This window comes from Geotrypetes seraphini, chromosome 8 (genome assembly GCF_902459505.1).
Source record: "Geotrypetes seraphini chromosome 8, aGeoSer1.1, whole genome shotgun sequence".
In the NCBI taxonomy this organism is placed as follows: domain Eukaryota; kingdom Metazoa; phylum Chordata; class Amphibia; order Gymnophiona; family Dermophiidae; genus Geotrypetes; species Geotrypetes seraphini.
Window position 1 is genome coordinate 131,049,010 of NC_047091.1, and position 17,703 is coordinate 131,066,712.

At 46.5% G+C, this 17,703-nt stretch overlaps 1 protein-coding gene across 7 annotated transcripts in view; it reads left to right on the forward strand.

Annotated features, from left to right (window-relative positions):
- The first annotated feature begins 504 nt into the window (after positions 1-504).
- Positions 505-17,703, forward strand: part of SPECC1L (sperm antigen with calponin homology and coiled-coil domains 1 like) — a 170,460-nt gene continuing 153,261 nt past the window's right edge. For 2 of the 7 annotated variants that reach the window (XM_033954782.1, XM_033954784.1), the window contains exons 1-2: positions 538-618; positions 1,459-1,582. The gene's annotated coding sequence lies outside the window, so the exon portion shown is untranslated. Of the gene's footprint in view, positions 619-1,458; positions 1,583-3,136; positions 3,167-17,703 lie in introns of those variants that run through there. The other 5 variants (XM_033954779.1, XM_033954788.1, XM_033954783.1 and 2 more) reach the window with 4 other exon arrangements.

The following is a 17,703-nucleotide window of genomic DNA, read 5'->3' on the forward strand; positions in this document are numbered from 1 at the left end:
AGCCAGACATAAGATATCAGCATGGGGGCTTGCCCCATACCAAAACTAGAAGTGGCCGACAAAGGAAAGTTATACTCTGATCTTAAGGTGGTACTTTAAAGATCCAGAGGACCCTGCTTTTACCCAAAGCCCACCGTTGCCCATACACTCAATCTCCTGATCCCTGCCGCCACCTGCTAACTGCAGCACATTCACTCTGCCTCCTTCCCTTCTGCCACAGTCGCCGTCACCACCGCAACAGTTCTCCCTCTGGCCCCGGCTCACTACTCTGCTCTCTGACTTTGCTCCGGCTCGTCCTCCTCGCTGTAGCCCACCTACTCACTTGAGTCCGGTTCCTTCTGCTCCTAGTCGCGCCGGCCCGCCGCCACAACTAAAACGACTTGTAAGCCATGGGATATTTAAATAGAGTTGGCGGGTGACGGCAACTGGGCCTTTGTAGAGGAGGAGGAAGAGTGGAGGGGAGAACAAGACCAATCGGAGCCTCTCTTCCTGGAGGACCAATCGTGTTCTCTCTTACAGGAGGAGTGGAGGTGAGGAGGAGGTGGAGGGCGGACTAGCCCAGTCCAGCACCGGCGTCACTGGAGGCAAGAGGACTCTGCGAGTCTGCGGGCAGTAGCGGTAAGCAGCCATTTTGATTTTTAACTGAGAAAACAAAGCTTTTTACCACTCGTACGGGCGGTAAAAAGTTTTGCCCCTGCATCCGCGGTGATGCCCTTTCAATTTTTACCATTGCCACAGATTTACCTCTGTTTACTGTTGCTCCTCCTTCCCATGTCATTCTTTAACAAATATATCAACAAATGTTGATCACAAGGAGAAACTTAAGCAGAAAATTAATATTATATTCTTTTTTTATTTAGAGGATAGGCTGTCTGAAGCTGCAGACTGACACTAGTTAGATCTCATTGGTATAGAAAAGGTCTTAGAGACAAAATAAGGGGCTTAAACAAGTTAAGGATGCTCTAATTAGTAATGATTTTGAGAGAGGCATTTATAAGATGTTTTCTGAACTGTTGCTGCACATTAGAATGCTTCAGAAAGTGCTTCTCTTAAGTTGCCTTGTATATGGAATTAAGAGAGTACAGTAGTATCTGTTAGTATAATTCATGAGAGAGTGAAATTGAGACACAGCTGTGTGCCAGACCAAACTGTTTTGCTCTTTACTGAATACTTTAGTATTAGATTTTAAGTGCTTGCCAAGAAATTTGAATTCAGTTATTATGCAAAAATTATTTTATTCCATTGTTTTGTCAAGTCAAGCATTCACAATCCCATGATGGGACTTTTTGTAGCAGGTCCAGTTTTATGGTATTCTCTTCCCCAGAAATTAAGGGCGATTACATCACAGTTGGCATTTGAGAGAGTCTAAAAGTTTCTTTGTTTGGCAGTCTCCTATATTAAATAATGTGGAAGCAGACTTATTGAATATGCTTAAGAAGTATTTATTAAATTGATCAGGTCCAGTGTCTTATGGCGGAAGCAAATACTTAATATACAGTACTCGACGAAACATGGCCCATGTCAAGCTATCTGGTCTGTGCCTCGGATAAAGAGTGACATTGTTTTTAAGATAAGTACTTTTGTAAGTTGAAATAATATGAATGATTTTTCAAAAAAATTTTGATGGAAAACAAATGAATTAGCATGTGAAGCCTGTGACAATTCAGGTGAATCATGGGTTGAGTGGCTTGTATGAAACTAGTCACCTCTAAGTCTTCTGAAGATTATTACAGATGAGAAGGTGTAGCTGTGCTATTTATAAATCTGTTTTTGAATGCTGAGTTTATTAAGAATGAAGACATATTTATTGACAGGCACTTGAACTTTATTATGTTTGTTTTAAAATATTTGTTTTATTGTGTATGTTATTTTGTAACCGAAATAGACTAACCCACTTACAAAATTTTCAGCCCATATTTTCTAAAAGTCTAAGTTATATAAAGCTCAGTAATGCTTTATTGTTGGTAGATAATTCCAGTGATGTTTTGCTGAGAACACATGGGATATTAATGAAGTAAGGCAGAAACTTAAGAATTATTCTAAATCAGTGGCTTAGTAAGGGTGGTGCGCTGGTACCTCTCTGCCCTGCCACACTAAGCCTTGCTCGTGCCATCCCTCCCTCCCACCCAAACCTTACCTCTGTATTATCTTCGCTAGCGCAAGCAACTTCTGTCCATTGCTCACGTTTGCCTGGTTCCCCTCTGAATTACTTCCGGGTCACAGGGCCAGGAAGTGACACTGAAGGGAAATCTAACGCTGGTGCAAGGAGCATGCTGCAGGAGCACTCGTGGCTGGCAAAGACTAAGAGGTATTGGGGGAGGGAGAGCGCAAGTGTGGAATGGGGGCAGGAAGCAGCGGTCATGGGGGGGAGGGGGGCACCATCACCCCGGGTGCCTCCTACCCTTATTACGCCACTGTTCTAAATGCTAAGGACATTTTATAAAGCAAAGAAGAAATTTATAGAGATTGTGTTGCTCAGAAACCAGCTTCAGACTGCTCAGTTCTTATTAATAACATTTTTACATGATATTATATCAAAAGCTGTGCTGAAATTCAAGTAAAATGAATAATTTTCTAGTCAGTTGAAGTAATTAATCATGTTTTGACACAGTCTGCCTCTGGTAAAACCAATGCTGTGCCAGATCCTGAACTGCTACCTGCTGTAGTGTAGAATGTAGATCAGGAGAGTCTTAATTTTCTCACCTTCTAGGTAAGACTAACTGGCCTGTAGTTTCCAAACTCCTCAGATAACCACCTTTTTGACCAGGATTTGTATGCCCTCTTTTTCAATTCTGTGGAGCTACTTTGTCTCCAAAGTTCTGAATTGTATCCAGTCCAGCCTCAGAGTTTTGTCTGTCGTTTTTCTGCAAGATTTTCTTCTGTGAACAATCTGGAATTTACTCCTCACCAGTCCATCCCCCCGCCCACAGCTGACTCTAATTTAAAAGCTAGGAATCTCAAAATGTAGATCCTTACAAATGTGAAGGAATCTATACAACTAGAAATTACACGAGTATACATAATAGTGATTGCATGGCAATATATATTGCTAAACTATGTATGTAACATAACATAACTTTATTCTTCTATACCGCCACAATCGGATGATTTCTAGGTGGTTTACACTGAAGAGAGCTGGACAATCGGCGAAATACAAATAGCAAAGGTACAACATATTTCTTAAGAATAGTCAGAGTAAAATTATTGTAATTAATATGAGCATGCCAGTGCTTATGTGTGCGGACAGCAGGATGGACAAAAGCACCTCCTTGCATACTCAAGACTTATTACTATTGCAAGCTATAAAAATAACATAACAAATTCATTTATATACAGCAGTAACCTCTCAATTCAACGCGGTTAACATAAGATAGGAGTTAGAGTTTATCAGGACAGAAAAGGGTTTATTCCATGGTCCAGCTTGAAAATATAACATTCTATGGAAAAATCTTTTGTATATGCAACTTTTTACAGTAGGAAATGTAAATAGTATAAAATACCGAAACAAATGTTTTCTGTCAGTAAATTTAAAGTGATTAATAATATAATTGGGTATAAGGTCAAACAATATATCAATATATATATATATGTGTATATATATAAATAAAAACGGATATATCTCTGTGTGTATGTATGTTCCAGCATAACTCTGAAATGCATGGAAAGATTTCAACCAAACTTGGTATACATATGACTTACTATCTGGGGAAAAATACTGTGGGGGTGGGAAGGGGGTGACATGTAAAAATTATCAGAAACAACAGATATTACTGTCTAATCCAGGGGTGCCCATTAGGTCGATCACGATCGACAGGTCGCTCGCGCAGGCGACCCCAGTCGATCGCAGAACGGGTTCCCTTCTTCCCTTCTCTTTTTTCCCCTCCTGACTGGCCCGCCTCTTGAAGAACGCCAGCCAATCAGAGTGCTGGAAGGGCAGGGTGAAGGTCGGTGGCTTCCAAGGGAGGGGGGGCGGTCCGCCCCGGGTGCACAGCCGGCCAGGTCCGGGTCCTCCTGCCCTTCCTTTCCCTCAGTCCGCGCTCGGGGCTCGCGCCTGCCTGGTCCTGTGCCGCCGCCCAAACGGTGCTGATGGTTCTCACGAGACTCGCGGGAGTTGACTGCACCATTCGGACGGCGGTCCGGGACCAGGCAGACGCACTCGGGGCTCGCGTCTGAATTTCACTTCTGGCGCAGATGGGGGAGCCTGCCGAGCTGACACCATTCGGGCGGCACGAGACCAGGCAGGCGCGCTCGGGGCTCACACCTGCCTATTACTGCCGCGGCAGATGGGGATTTGGGCGGCTGTCCAGCAGGGAAGGCTGCCGATGCAGCGCTGGACCGCCAGGATTGCATCAAGGTACCGGGGGGTGAGGGGATGTTTAAAATACCAGGATAGCCATCTAGGGAGGGAGGGAGGGATTTTAAAAGGTACTGAGGGTGGGGAGATGTTTAAAATACCAGGTTAGCCATCTAGGGAGGGAAGGAGGGATTTTAAAAAGTACAGGGGGTATGATTAAAATAGGTACCGGGGTACGTAGGGGGATGATTTAAGGTACTGGGGGGTATGGGGGATGGTTTAGGGTACGAGAGGGGGATGGGGCCTGCCTGTCACTAGGCCTGCCTGCCTGCCCTGTGCCCTGTCCCTGCCTAGCGGCAGTGGTTTGGGGGAAGGCAGGGAGACAGAAGGAAAGAAGGGAAACAGAAAAAAAGAAAGGGGGCATGAAGAGAGAAAAAAAGAAAGGGAGGCAGGGAGAAAGAAAGGGAAGGGAGAGAGGAAGAAAAGTTGGGGGAGAGAATGAGGTCTGGAGGAGAGGAAGCGTACAGGCTGAAAGAAGGGAAGAAATATTGAATGCACAGTCAGAAGAAGAAAGTGCAACCAGAGACTCATGAAATCACCAGACAACAAGGTAGGAAAAATTATTTTATTTTAAATTTAGTGATCAAAATGTGTCTGAATTTATATCTGCTGTCTATATTTTGCACTATGGCCCCCTTTTACTAAACCACAATAGCGTTTTTTAGCGCAGGGAGCCTATGAGCGTTGAGAGCAGCGCTGGGAATTCAGTGCAGCTCCCTGCGCTAAAAACTGCTATTGTGGTTTAGTAAAAAGGGAGGGGGCATATTTGTTTATTTTTGTATGGTTGTACTGAGGTGACAGTGCATAGAGTCAATTGCCTTGACCTCTTTGAAAAAACCCCGGAATAGGAATGATAATTAACATTTTCTCAGCGTACAGTGTGCTTTGTGGTTTTTTTTTTAATTTTATTGTTGGTAGATCATTTTGACTTGGTCATTTTAAAAGTAGCTCACAAGCCCAAAAAGTGTGGGCATCCCTGGTCTAATCCATAGTTTTTGCGGCATAACTCTGAAACGCATGGAGAGATTTCAACTAAACTTGGTATTTATGTCCTGTGGGGGTGGGAAAGGGGTGACATGTAAAAATAATTGTAATCAACAGATATTGGTGTCTAATTCATAATTTTCGGGCTCACTGAGATTAATACTGACACTCCCAATGCTGTTTATATCCAAGTTCATAATACTGACACTCCCAATGCTGTTTACACTTCTCTCTCATTATTCACGGGGGGTACGGGTAGAGCCGGACCGCGAATGGTGAAAAAACGCGATTATCCGGCTCTGACCCACCCGCACCTCCCTGCCGCCTTCCCGGCCTTACCTGGCAGTCTAGAGGGCTTTCAGGGCAGGAGCGATCTTCCTACGCTTCTGCCCTGTGCAGATCGCCATGAGGAAATGGCTGCTGTGAGTTCCTGTAGTCTCTCGAGACTACGACGGGAACTCCCTACAGCCATTTCCTCATGGCGATATGCACGGGGCAGAAGTGTAGGAAGATCGCTCCTGCCCCGAAAGCCCACCAGGTAAGACTGGGAAGGCGGCAGGGAGGTAAAAAATATGTTTGTTTTTTTTCCTCTCCCCCCAAAAAATCGCGATTATGTGAAATTGCGAGTGCAGAAACCGCGAATGGGGAGGGGGAAGTGTATATCCAAGTTCAGCCCCATAGAGAGGGCCATTCTTGCTGCTAAGAATGAAAATGTCCACAAAATAAACAATCAAATACTTCCAGTTTTACCAGGCGTAATGATTGAATACAAGTCTATCGATACCGGAAGATAGGGATAAATAAATATCTGTGCAATGCCGGGTAATCAGCTAGTGTTTTATAACAGGTACAACCTAACTTGAATAATATTCTTGCCTCAACTGGGAGCCAATGTAGCTGTGTTATGAATGATCTGCAACCTTTTGATATTCTTTTTATATATTTATTTATTTTAAAAATGTATAATACTAAGCAGTGTACATAATTTACATACATAGTATTTAAAATAGACACAAGATAAAACAAATACATAATAAAATAGACTTGTTAAAATAAACATGCAAACAATCCTCAGAAAGACACCCTAGTTTAGATAATAAAAATTGTGGATAATTCATCAACTTTACCAGAAATGATTGTACCAGTAGTCTAAATGAGGCAGGATCAAAATATGCTCTAATCAATCGCAATTTCCATAGTATAAAATAATTTTTCCTATTCAGAAAATCTTTCAAGGCATATTTATTTCAAAAGCCAAAATAGCACTTGTCTTCCACTCGGAGCTGAAGGTTTTGTAACTCTCATAGAAACATAGAAATAGACGGCAGATAAGGGCCAAGGCCCATCCAGTCTGCCCACCCTAATGTCCCTCCCCTACCATTGCCCTGTGAATAGATCCCTCCTCTTCCTTTGCCCTGTGAATAGATCCCACGTGACGATCCCATCTGGCCTTAAAATCAGGCACGCTGCTGGCCTCGATCACATGTAGTGGAAGACTATTCTGTGAAAAAGAATTTCCTGGTGTCAGCTCGTAGTTTCCCTCCCCTAATTTTCCACGGATGCCCTCTTGTTGTCGTGGGACCCTTGAAGAGGAAGATATCTTCCTCCGTCTCTATGCGGCCCGAGAGATACTTGAACGTCTCGATCATGTCCCCCCTCTCTCTGCGCTCCTCGAGTGAGTATAGCTGCAATTTGTTTAACCGTTCCTCGTATGGGAGATCCTTGAGTCCTGAGACCATCCGAGTGGCCATTCTCTGAACCGACTCCAGTCTCGGCACATCCTTGCGATAATGCGGTCTCCAGAATTGCACACAGTATTCCAGGTGGGGCCTCACCATGGATCTATACAATGGCATAATGACTTCCGGCTTTCGGCTGACGAAGCCTCTGTGTATGCAACCTATGACTTGTCTTGCTTTGGATGAAGCTTGCTCCACTTGATTGGCAGCCTTCATGTCCTCACTGACGATCACCCCTAGGTCACGTTCTGCTTCAGTTCTTTTTTTTTTTTTTTTTAATTGAAAAGCTTTTATTGAAAAACACTCCAAACATTACAGAACAATTGCACATGGAAGGCAAAAACAAAAATACATAGAGCTGAATACCACACTCCCTGCTTCAGTTCTTGTTAGGATCTCGCCATTTAGGGTGTAAGTCTTGCATGGATTTTGGCTGCCCAGGTGCATAACTTTGCATTTTTTGGCATTGAAGCTGAGTTGCCAGGACCTAGACCAGCGCTCCAGTAGGAGTAGGTCGTGCATCATGTTGTCGGGCATTGAAACATCATCTATTGTGCATTTGCCCACTACATTACTTAGTTTGGCGTCATCGGCGAATAATGTTATTTTACCCCTAAGCCCTTCTGCCAAGTCCCTTATAAAGATGTTGAATAGGATTGGGCCCAAGACCGAGCCCTGTGGCACTCCACTGATCACCTCCGTCATTTCAGAGGGTGTGCCGTTCACCACCACCCTTTGAAGCCTACCTCCAAGCCAGTTCCCAACCCATTTCGTCAATGTGTCACCTAATCCTATAGAACTCATCTTGCTCAGCAACCTGCGGTGTGGTACGCTATCAAATGCTTTGCTAAAGTCCAGGTACACGATGTTCAGGGACTCCCCAATATCTAGCTTCCCCGTCACCCAGTCAAAGAAGCTGATCAAGTTGGATTGGCACGATCTCCCTTTTGTAAATCCATGTTGACGGGGATCCCGTAGATTCTCCTCATCCAGGATCTTATCTAATTGGTGTTTTATTAGAGTTTCCATTAGTTTGCTTACTATCGATGTTAGACTCACTGGTCTGTAGTTTGCTGTCTCCATCTTGGAGCCTTTCTTGTGGAGTGGAATAACGTTAGCCGTCCTCCAGTCCGACGGAATGCTGTCTTTGCTAAGGGAGAGGTTGAATAGCTTGGACAGTGGCTCCGCCAGGACATCACACAGCTCCCTTAGCACCCTGGGGTGTAGGTTGTCAGGCCCCATTGCCTTGTTAACCTTGAGCCTTGATAGCTCACTGTAGACACTGCTGGGCGTAAACTCGAAGTTACTGAACGGATCAACTGAGTCAACCCTTGTCTGTAGCTGAGGGCCAAGCCCCGGCGCTTCTCGGGTGAAGACTGAGCTGAAGTATTCATTTAATAGTTGGGCTTTTTCCGAATCCTTTTCCACATAGTCTCCGTCTGGTTTCCTAAGACGTACAATCCCGCCTGAGTTTTTACTTCTGTCACTGATATACCTAAAGAAGGATTTATCTCCCTTCTTGATGTTTTTTGCCAGAGACTCCTCCATGTGAAACTTAGCCTCCCTGACTGCCGTTTTGACGGCTTTTGATTTGGTCAAGTAGTCTGCTCTAGAGACCTGTTTCCCTGATTGTTTGTAAGAGATGAATGCTTTTTTCTTCTCCTTGATAAGGGCCGAGATCTCTGTAGTGAACCACTTTGGCTTATTGTTCCTTCGTTGTTTACTTATTAATTTAACATAGCGGTTTGTCGCTTCCTGTATGGTGGTTTTCAAAGTCGACCACATTTCTTCCACGCTATCGGTTTCTGCTTGTTCTTGTAGCGCCTGGTGAACGAAGTCTCCCATTTCTTTGAAGTTTGTGTCCTTGAATTTGAGGATCTTGGTAAGTGTGGTAGATTTAGTGAAACCTTTCCTAAGATTGAACCATACCCGACAACATGATGCACGACCTACTCCTACTGGAGCGCTGGTCTAGGTCCTGGCAACTCAGCTTCAATGCCAAAAAATGCAAAGTTATGCACCTGGGCAGCCAAAATCCATGCAAGACTTACACCCTAAATGGCGAGATCCTAACAAGAACTGAAGCAGAACGTGACCTAGGGGTGATCGTCAGTGAGGACATGAAGGCTGCCAATCAAGTGGAGCAAGCTTCATCCAAAGCAAGACAAGTCATAGGTTGCATACGCAGAGGCTTCGTCAGCCGAAAGCCGGAAGTCATTATGCCATTGTATAGATCCATGGTGAGGCCCCACCTGGAATACTGTGTGCAATTCTGGAGACCGCATTATCGCAAGGATGTGCTGAGACTGGAGTCGGTTCAGAGAATGGCCACTCGGATGGTCTCAGGACTCAAGGATCTCCCATACAAGGAACGGTTAAACAAATTGCAGCTATACTCACTCGAGGAGCGCAGAGAGAGGGGGGACATGATCGAGACGTTCAAGTATCTCTCGGGTCGCATAGAGACGGAGGAAGATATCTTCCTCTTCAAGGGTCCCACGACAACAAGAGGGCATCCGTGGAAAATTAGGGGAGGGAAACTACGAGCTGACACCAGGAAATTCTTTTTCACAGAAAGGGTGGTTGATCGCTGGAATAGTCTTCCACTACATGTGATCGAGGCCAGCAGCGTGCCTGATTTTAAGGCCAGATGGGATCGTCACGTGGGATCTATTCACAGGGCAAATGAAGAGGAGGGATCTATTCACAGGGCAATGGTAGGGGAGGGACATTAGGGTGGGCAGACTGGATGGGCCTTGGCCCTTATCTGCCGTCTATTTCTATGTTTCTATGTTTACCATGTTGTGGTCACTGGAGGCCAATGTGTCGCCCACCGAGACCTCTGTGATACTTTCTCCATTGGTAAGTAATAGGTCCAGTATTGCCTGATCCCTTGTTGGGTCCAACACCAGTTGCTTGAGACCAGCTCCCTTCATAGCATTTAATAGCCTCCTGCTGCTGCCGGAAGCAGAGGTAAGTTTATCCCAATCCACATCAGGCTTGTTGAAGTCACCTAACACTACTGTGTCCCCACGCAAGGTGATATTTTCTATATCACTGATTATTTCCATATCCAGGTCATCATGTTGTCTTGGGGGTCTGTAAATTACGCCAAGATACAAGCATTTGTCCTTCCCTCTGGCCAAATTAACCCAAAGGGATTCCCCAGTGTACTGGACATCTGAGATTCTTGTGACCATAATGTCATCTTTAGTATATAATGCTACACCTCCCCCTATTCTGCCCTCCCTGTCCCGGCGAAGCAAGTTGTAACCTGGTAAGACCATGTCCCACCCGTGGGAGTCTGTGAGCCAGGTCTCAGATATTGCCACCACATCCAGGTCGTCATTCCTTATTTCCGTTTCTAATTCCAGGATCTTGTTTCCCAAACTGTGTGCGTTGACGTACATAGCCCTCCATGTTGTATTTTTGTTACGTCTCAGTGGGGGTGTTCCTGCTTGAGCTACTTGAACACCTTTAGCATTGTTTGTATTCTCCCTAGACTCATAACTACAATGTGTACTCCCCTTGGACCCAGAATTACAATGTGTGCTCCCTCTAGACCCAAAATTACAATGTGACCCATAATTGTCATATGAACATACCCCCGATTCGAAAGTTTTCGTACTTGCCCCTGACCCAGAATTATGGTGACTACTTTCCTCAGCCCCAAAAAAGTATTGGCAGTTTAGTTCGCCAGGTATGTTGTATGTGCCCGTACCCTCCCCCGACTTACCTAGTTTAAAGCCCTGTGAAGTAGGCGGGCTAGACGGTGTCCAAGGACATTCTTTCCTCTTCCGGTCAGGTGTAGCCCGTCGTGTCCCTGTAGTCCTTGCAAAGCTTCTCCATGGTGTAGAAACCCGAAGTTCATCTCCTTGCACCATCCTCGCAGCCAGTCGTTCGCCTTCTGTATTCGATCCTCTCTGGCTCTGCCCTTGCCCCTCACTGGGAGAATCGAGGAGAAGACTACCTGCGCATCCATCCTCCTCAGCTTCTCCCCCAGGGCTTTGAAGTCTTCAGATATGCTGTCCGGGGTGCTCCTGGCGGTGTCGTTGGTTCCAACGTGGATTAGAATCATGGGGAAGTGGTCTCGGGGCTTGATGAGTCTGTCAAGGCAAGCGGTTACATCCCGGATCCTGGCCCCTGGCAAACCTGGCTCTCTGGCGTACCCAGCCCCCATGTATACATCAAAAATGAACATTTGGTGAACTGCAACATTTAATCTTTGTGCCTGAATTGAACACATTCATGTTAATCTGTTAGAATTTCACATCCAAATCATTCTGCTTTTTAATTTTTTAAAGGCAGTGATAGAGGTGTGGTAGACTGATCAATTTTCAGAGGATTGTATTCGTATTTTAAAATTTTTAGGCAGCCGGAGGTGCAACGAAGTCAGCCTTCTGCCATATGCCTGCTCAGGAAGTATTCTTTCTGTAGCATTCTGCCTATGCTGGCTTCGTTGTGCCTCTGGCTGCCCAAAGATTTTAAAATACAGCAACGGGGAAGCTGGTAGGTAGGGGAATCTGGAACTGGGAGAGGTGGATCCAGCTGAGAGGAGTGGAGGCTGGAGTTGGGAATAAGGGAAGGACAGATGCTGCAAGGGGAGGGAGTTGGGAAGGACAGATGCTCCATGGGCTGGGGGTTAGAAAGGGAGGGAAAGAGAGATGCTGCTGGTGGGTGAAGGAACAGGAAAAGAGAATTCCTTGTCATCAGCAGCAGATGAATCCAGAGACTAGTGGGATAACAGCCCTCAGCCAGCAGGTAGAGATAGAGCACACTGAATTGTTCTCAGGGTATATCTTGGATGCACAGCCTCCTGGCCAGCCAGTATACTCTATCTCCAGCAGGCTGGCGGATGTGTTTCTCACAGCTCCTGGATTCTATGAGTCCTTGGGCTACAGAGCATTCGAGCCAGGTCGGGCTTTTGGAATGGAGGAGTGTTCTAGCACATTATGCCAGCTTTGGCGGTACACTTGGACCCCCCCCAGGGTCCCTACCTCCTACCTCACCCTCTTCAGGGTAATACCTGGGTCCCCCCATTGTCCCTTACCCGACAGAGTGCCTTCTGTAAGTTTCTTCTTACCCACGAGGGATGCCTGAAGAGGAAGAAATGATGGCTGAGATTAAGCACAACAGCAAGGGAGGAGATGCAGTTATCATGGGTGACTTCAATTACCCAGGAATAGACTGGAACCTAGGCACCTCCGGCTGCAGTAGGGAAACCAAGTTCCTGTATGCAGTGGGCGATTGCTTCCTGGAACAACTTGTCAAGGAAAACACGAGAGGAAATGCAATTCTGGACTTAATTCTAAATGGACTATGAGGACAGGCGCAAGATGTAGAAGTAGAAGGAACACAGGGAAGCAGTGATCACAATATGATTTGCTTCAACCTGGACACGGGGCGAAACAACGATCCAGAACAACAGCCACGGTGCTGAACTTCCGAAAAGGGAATTACAAAGGGATGAGACTCATGGTGGGGAAGAAGATTAAGAAGAGGATAGGTGCTGTAAAAACGCTAGAGCAAACATGGTCCCTTTTTAAGGACACAGTCACCGAGGTGCAAAATCTAGATATACTGCGTATCAACAAGGGATCCAAGAGGAAAAAGAACAAAGAACTGGCGTGGTTCATTAGCGGTGAAAGAAGCCAAAAGGGACTACGAGGAAAAAATAGCCAAGGAGGCAACAAACTTCAAGCCATTCTTTCGATACATTAAGGGGAAACGACCTGCGAAGGAAGCGGTGTGGCTGTTGGACGACCATGGAATAAAGGGAGTGCTAAAAGAGGGCAAAGCCATCGCCAACAAACTGAACACGTTTTTTGCGTCTGTGTTTACGCAACATACCGGAAGCTGACAGGCTATACCTAGGAAACAAAGACGGGAAACTGACTGCATTGACAGTCAGTCTAGAAGAGGTGTGTAGGCAGATTGACAGGCCTAAAAACGGCAAATCCCCTGGACCGGATGGTATCCATCTGAGGGTGATCAAGGAACTGAAAGGGATTATAGCTGAACTGCTTCAAATAATAACCAATCTGTCAATCAAATCGGGAAGGATTCCAGAAGACTGCAAAGTGGCAAATGTTATGCCAATCTTCAAGAAAGGTTCGAGGGGAGATCCGGAAAACTACAGGCCGGTGAGTCTGACCTCGGTACCAGGAAAGATGGTAGAGGTGCTAATAAAAGACCGCATCGTTGAGCACCTTGATGGACACAATCTGATGAAGACCAGCCAGCACGGCTTCAGCAAAGGAAGATCTTGCTTGACAAACTTGCTGCACTTCAAGGGAATTAACAGGCAGATAGACAAAGGTGACCTTGTCGACATTGTATATTTGGATTTTCAGAAGGCGTTAGACAAGGTCCTGCATGAACGACTGCTTTGAAAAATTGTGAGCCATGGGATTGAGAGTGAAATACTCATGTGGATCCAAAACTAGTTGGCAGATAGAAAACAGAGTGGGGGTAAATGGACAATACTTGGACTGGAAAAGCATACAAGTGGAGTGCCGCAGGGTTCGGTACTTGGGCCTGTACTCTTCAACATATTTATAAACGATCTGGAAATTGGAATGACGAGCGAGGTGATTAAATTTGTAGACGATACGAAGTTATTCAGAGTAGTGAAGACACAGGAGGATTGTGAAAACCTGCAACAGGACATAAACACACTCAAGAAATGGACTGCGACATGGCAAATGAAGTTTAACGTGGATAAGTGTAAGGTGATGCATGTCAGTAACAAAAATCTTGTACACGAATACAGGATGTCTGGTGCAGTACTCGGAGAGACCCCCCAGGAAAGAGACTAGGGAGTACTAGTCGACAAGTCGATGAAGCTGTCCGCGCAATGTGTGGTGGTGGCGAAAAGGGCGAACAGAATGCTTGAAATGATTAAGAACGGGATCACAAACAGATCGGAGAAGGTTATCATGCCGCTGTACCGGGCCATGGTGCGACCCCCACCTGGAATACTGCGTCCAGCACTGGTCGCCATACTTGAAGAAGGACATGGTACTACTCGAAAGGGTTCAGAGAAGAGCGACTAAAATGGTTAAGGGGCTGGAGGAGTTGTTGTACAGCGAGAGATTAGAGAAACTGGGCCTCTTCTCCCTTGAAAAGAGGAGACTGAGAAGGGACATGATTGAAATGTTCAAGATAATGAAGGGAATAGACTTAGTAGATAAAGACAGGTTATTCACCCTCTCCAAGGTAGGGAGAACGAGAGGGCACTCTCTAAAGTTAAAAGGGGATAGATTCCGTACAAACGTAAGGAAGTTCTTTTTCACCCAGAGAGTGGTGGAAAACTGGAACGCTCTTCTGGAGACTATTGTAGGGGAATCCCTGCAGGGATTCAAGACAAAGTTAGACAAGTTCCTGCTAGACAAGAATGTACGCAGGTAAGGCTAGACTCAGTTAGGGCTCAGGTCCTTGACCTAGGGGCCGCCGCGTGAGCGGGCTGCTGGGCACAATGGACCATCTGGCTGACCCATCAGCGGCAATTCTTATGTTCTTAGGTAAGGTAATAGAGTACTGGTCACTGGCTGGATTTTTTTTGTCGGGGGCTTCGGGTGCGTCACAGTTCAGGGTTGTAAGGGCTCAATGCATGGCCTTTCCCAGAGACGTGAGAGCCTAGTTCAAGGTGCCTGGCAGTGTTCTTCCCTCGGGTGGGGAGCACCAGCGACAATGATTTCCGACGCCTTCCCGCAGATGAGCCGAGTCCAGTTTTTCCTTCACTTTCTCATGGCACTTTTGTTTTTTTCCTTTTCCGGTAGTGGCTAGGGGTATGCTGCTTTTGGCAGTGGCAGGCGAGTGGTGGTGAGTTTACATTTGGGCAAACGGGTCGCTACTTTGGCGCGGTCTGGTGAGAGGAGCATGGGTCCGCAAGGCTGTGGGATGCCTTTAGGGCCCTTATATCATGGGGTCCCAGGCACCTTTCAGCACGGTGCGAGTAAGCATTTTTTTACTTGCTTCTGGTTGCGCTCGGACATGGTAGGAGCGTGGTTTCCGGTGGCCTACACTCCTTCTGCTCGTTGGTTACCAGCAGCTTGTGGGCGGTACTTCCTTTTGTTTGTTGGGTCCTCCGAGGGAGGGCGGCTGGGCCACTGGGATGGCTTCGGTCAAGTGCGGTTGGTGGCCGCTGACGGGACTATGGTTCTATTTTCTTTCTGGCTGGAAATGCCTTCCGACAGGGAGAGGTAGGCAGTTCTTTGTTGGTAAGAGACTTCCCGTGGGGTAGGCTTGGCGGTAGCTACCGGCGTCAGTTTTCCGAATCAGTGGGAAGGCTTGAGCCTCAAAGAAGAAGTATTCCTGTGGCTTAGGCCTCGGACGAAGGGTGTTCCCGTGGCTTAGGCCTCAGACGAAGGGTGTTCCTGGGGCTCAGGCCTCGGACGAAGGGTGTTCCCGGGGCTCAGGCCTCGGACGAAGGGTGTTCCCGGGGCTCAGGCCTCGGACGAAGGGTGTTCCTGGGGCTCAGGCCTCGGGCGAGGGGTGTTCCCGGGGCTCAGGCCTCGGGCGAGGGGTGTTCCCGGGGCTCAGGCCTCGCCCAGGGCTCAGGCCTCGGGCAAGGGGTGTTCCTGCGGCTTAGGCCTAGGCCTCGGAGAAAAAATGTTCCTGGGGGCTTAGGCCTCCGCGGAGAGAGCATTCCTGGGGCTCGCGCCTCGGTTCCGAGATGTTCCTGTGGCTTGGGCCTCGGTTCTGAGATGTTTCTGTGGCTTGGGCCTCAGATATTTTCCTGTGATTCAGGCCTCAGTTGTGAGTTCATTTCTGCCACTCCTTGTATTTCTTCCTATGGAGTAGTGGACGGGATGTTGGATCAACTACCTCAGCTTCTGAGGTTGTCATTGTATCTCCTGGGGGGGAGGGGGGAAGACCCTTGTCTCCTCCTAGCATTCTTCCTGACTTTGGTTAGCAGTTTGCCTCCTGTGGGAGCCCTTTGGGCTTGGGAAGGCTTCAATTGGATGGGGAGTCTTCACTTGTTGCATTTCTGGCTTACTGCCCTGACACCTTGCAGGGGTTTGGCTGGCAGCTAAAGCCCATTACCAGACACAATGGTTTCATTCCACAGGAGGTTATCTGGGGCATTGTGGTCATGATAGGAGGTTGCTTTGCCCTCTTATATTCTGTGGAGGGTAACGGGAATGGTGCTGCTCTCCAGTGATGATTGCTCCTGCTCATAGGGGCTATGGGGTGTTAGCCTTTGAATGAGTGTAGGATACATACTCTCTGGAGTTTTGTATCTTCTTGGATGTGTGCTGCAGGGTAGGATTGGGGGACATGGAATTGTGCGTTCCCTGTGTTCTTTCCATCCCTATGTTTAGATTGCTTTGGTACATCCCACTAGTCTCTGGATTCATCTGCTGCTGATGACAAGGAAGGGAAAATTATGTCCTACCTGTTAATTTTCTTTCCTTTAGTCACAGCAGATAAATCCAGAGCCCTACCCTGTTGCGGGGTTTGGTGCTTGCAGGCGCGGTTTGGACATGCCTTGTGGGCTGGAATTGTATTTTCAGTTTGAGAGCATCAGTGATTTGGGTAGCGCATGTGCGGACAGAAGTTATATATGTTCCTTATGTCTCGTAGGTTTCATTCCTTTTCTGTACGTTGTTTCAGCAACTTTGAGAAAACTTATACTGATTGGCCAGGAGGCTGTGCATCCAAGATATACCCTGAGAACAACTCAGTGCACTCTATCTCCACCTGCAGGTTGATGGCTGTTATCCCACTAGTCTCTGGATTCATCTGCTGTGACTAAAAGAAAGAAAATTAACAGGTAGGACATAATTTTCCCTTGTTGGATATAGGTATGGAGTGAGAGAAAAAGACATGGGGAAAGGAAGAAAGAGAGAAATTGGGCATAGAGTGAGAGAGGTAGAGATGCATGGGGGAGAGAGATGGATGAGAGGGAGAAATGTTGGGTATGGTAGTGGATAGGGAACAGAGGGATAGATTGAAGGGAATGCAAGGAACATTGGACATAGTGATGGAGGGAGAGATGTGGCAAGGTGATGGAAAGGGGTGATAGAAGGAGAAGTGGGTATTGGGGCTAGTGGGCAGTGGTGAAAAATGCTGCACATGCTCCATCCAGGAGATGACAAGTGACAATGTTCCTGAAATGGACTTTATTGAAAATTTAAAAGTTCCAAAAGTCTACTTAAGCAAGATAAAATAATCCATGTAAAAACCTTAAGGACCTAGCCCGCTGAAAGCATAGGACCCAGCACGGTCCGTGTTTCGACAAAGTAGTCTTCAGGGGTCCCTGAAAGTCCTATGGTAGTAGTTAAGTGGAATAACAAATACGTGGAGAATCATGGAGAATGCGCTGCTTAAAACCAAAGCTTTGCCTCCCTCATTCAAGCCTACCGGGATCAGATCTTCACTTTTGTGGAGTGCATTTGGAACATTACAATTCAACATACTCCTCCTCTCTTTTTGTTTGAACTTCTTCTTCACTAGTGCTGCCTGATTCACGATTCAAATAAGTTCACCGATTCAAATCAGGTGAATCGATTCGAATTGGTTCGTTTTTATTAAAAACCGGACTCGCCGATTCAGCCGCAAGACGAGTTCGGGCTATTTCATGCCACCGGACTCTTCATATCTAATGCAACTTCCGGTTTT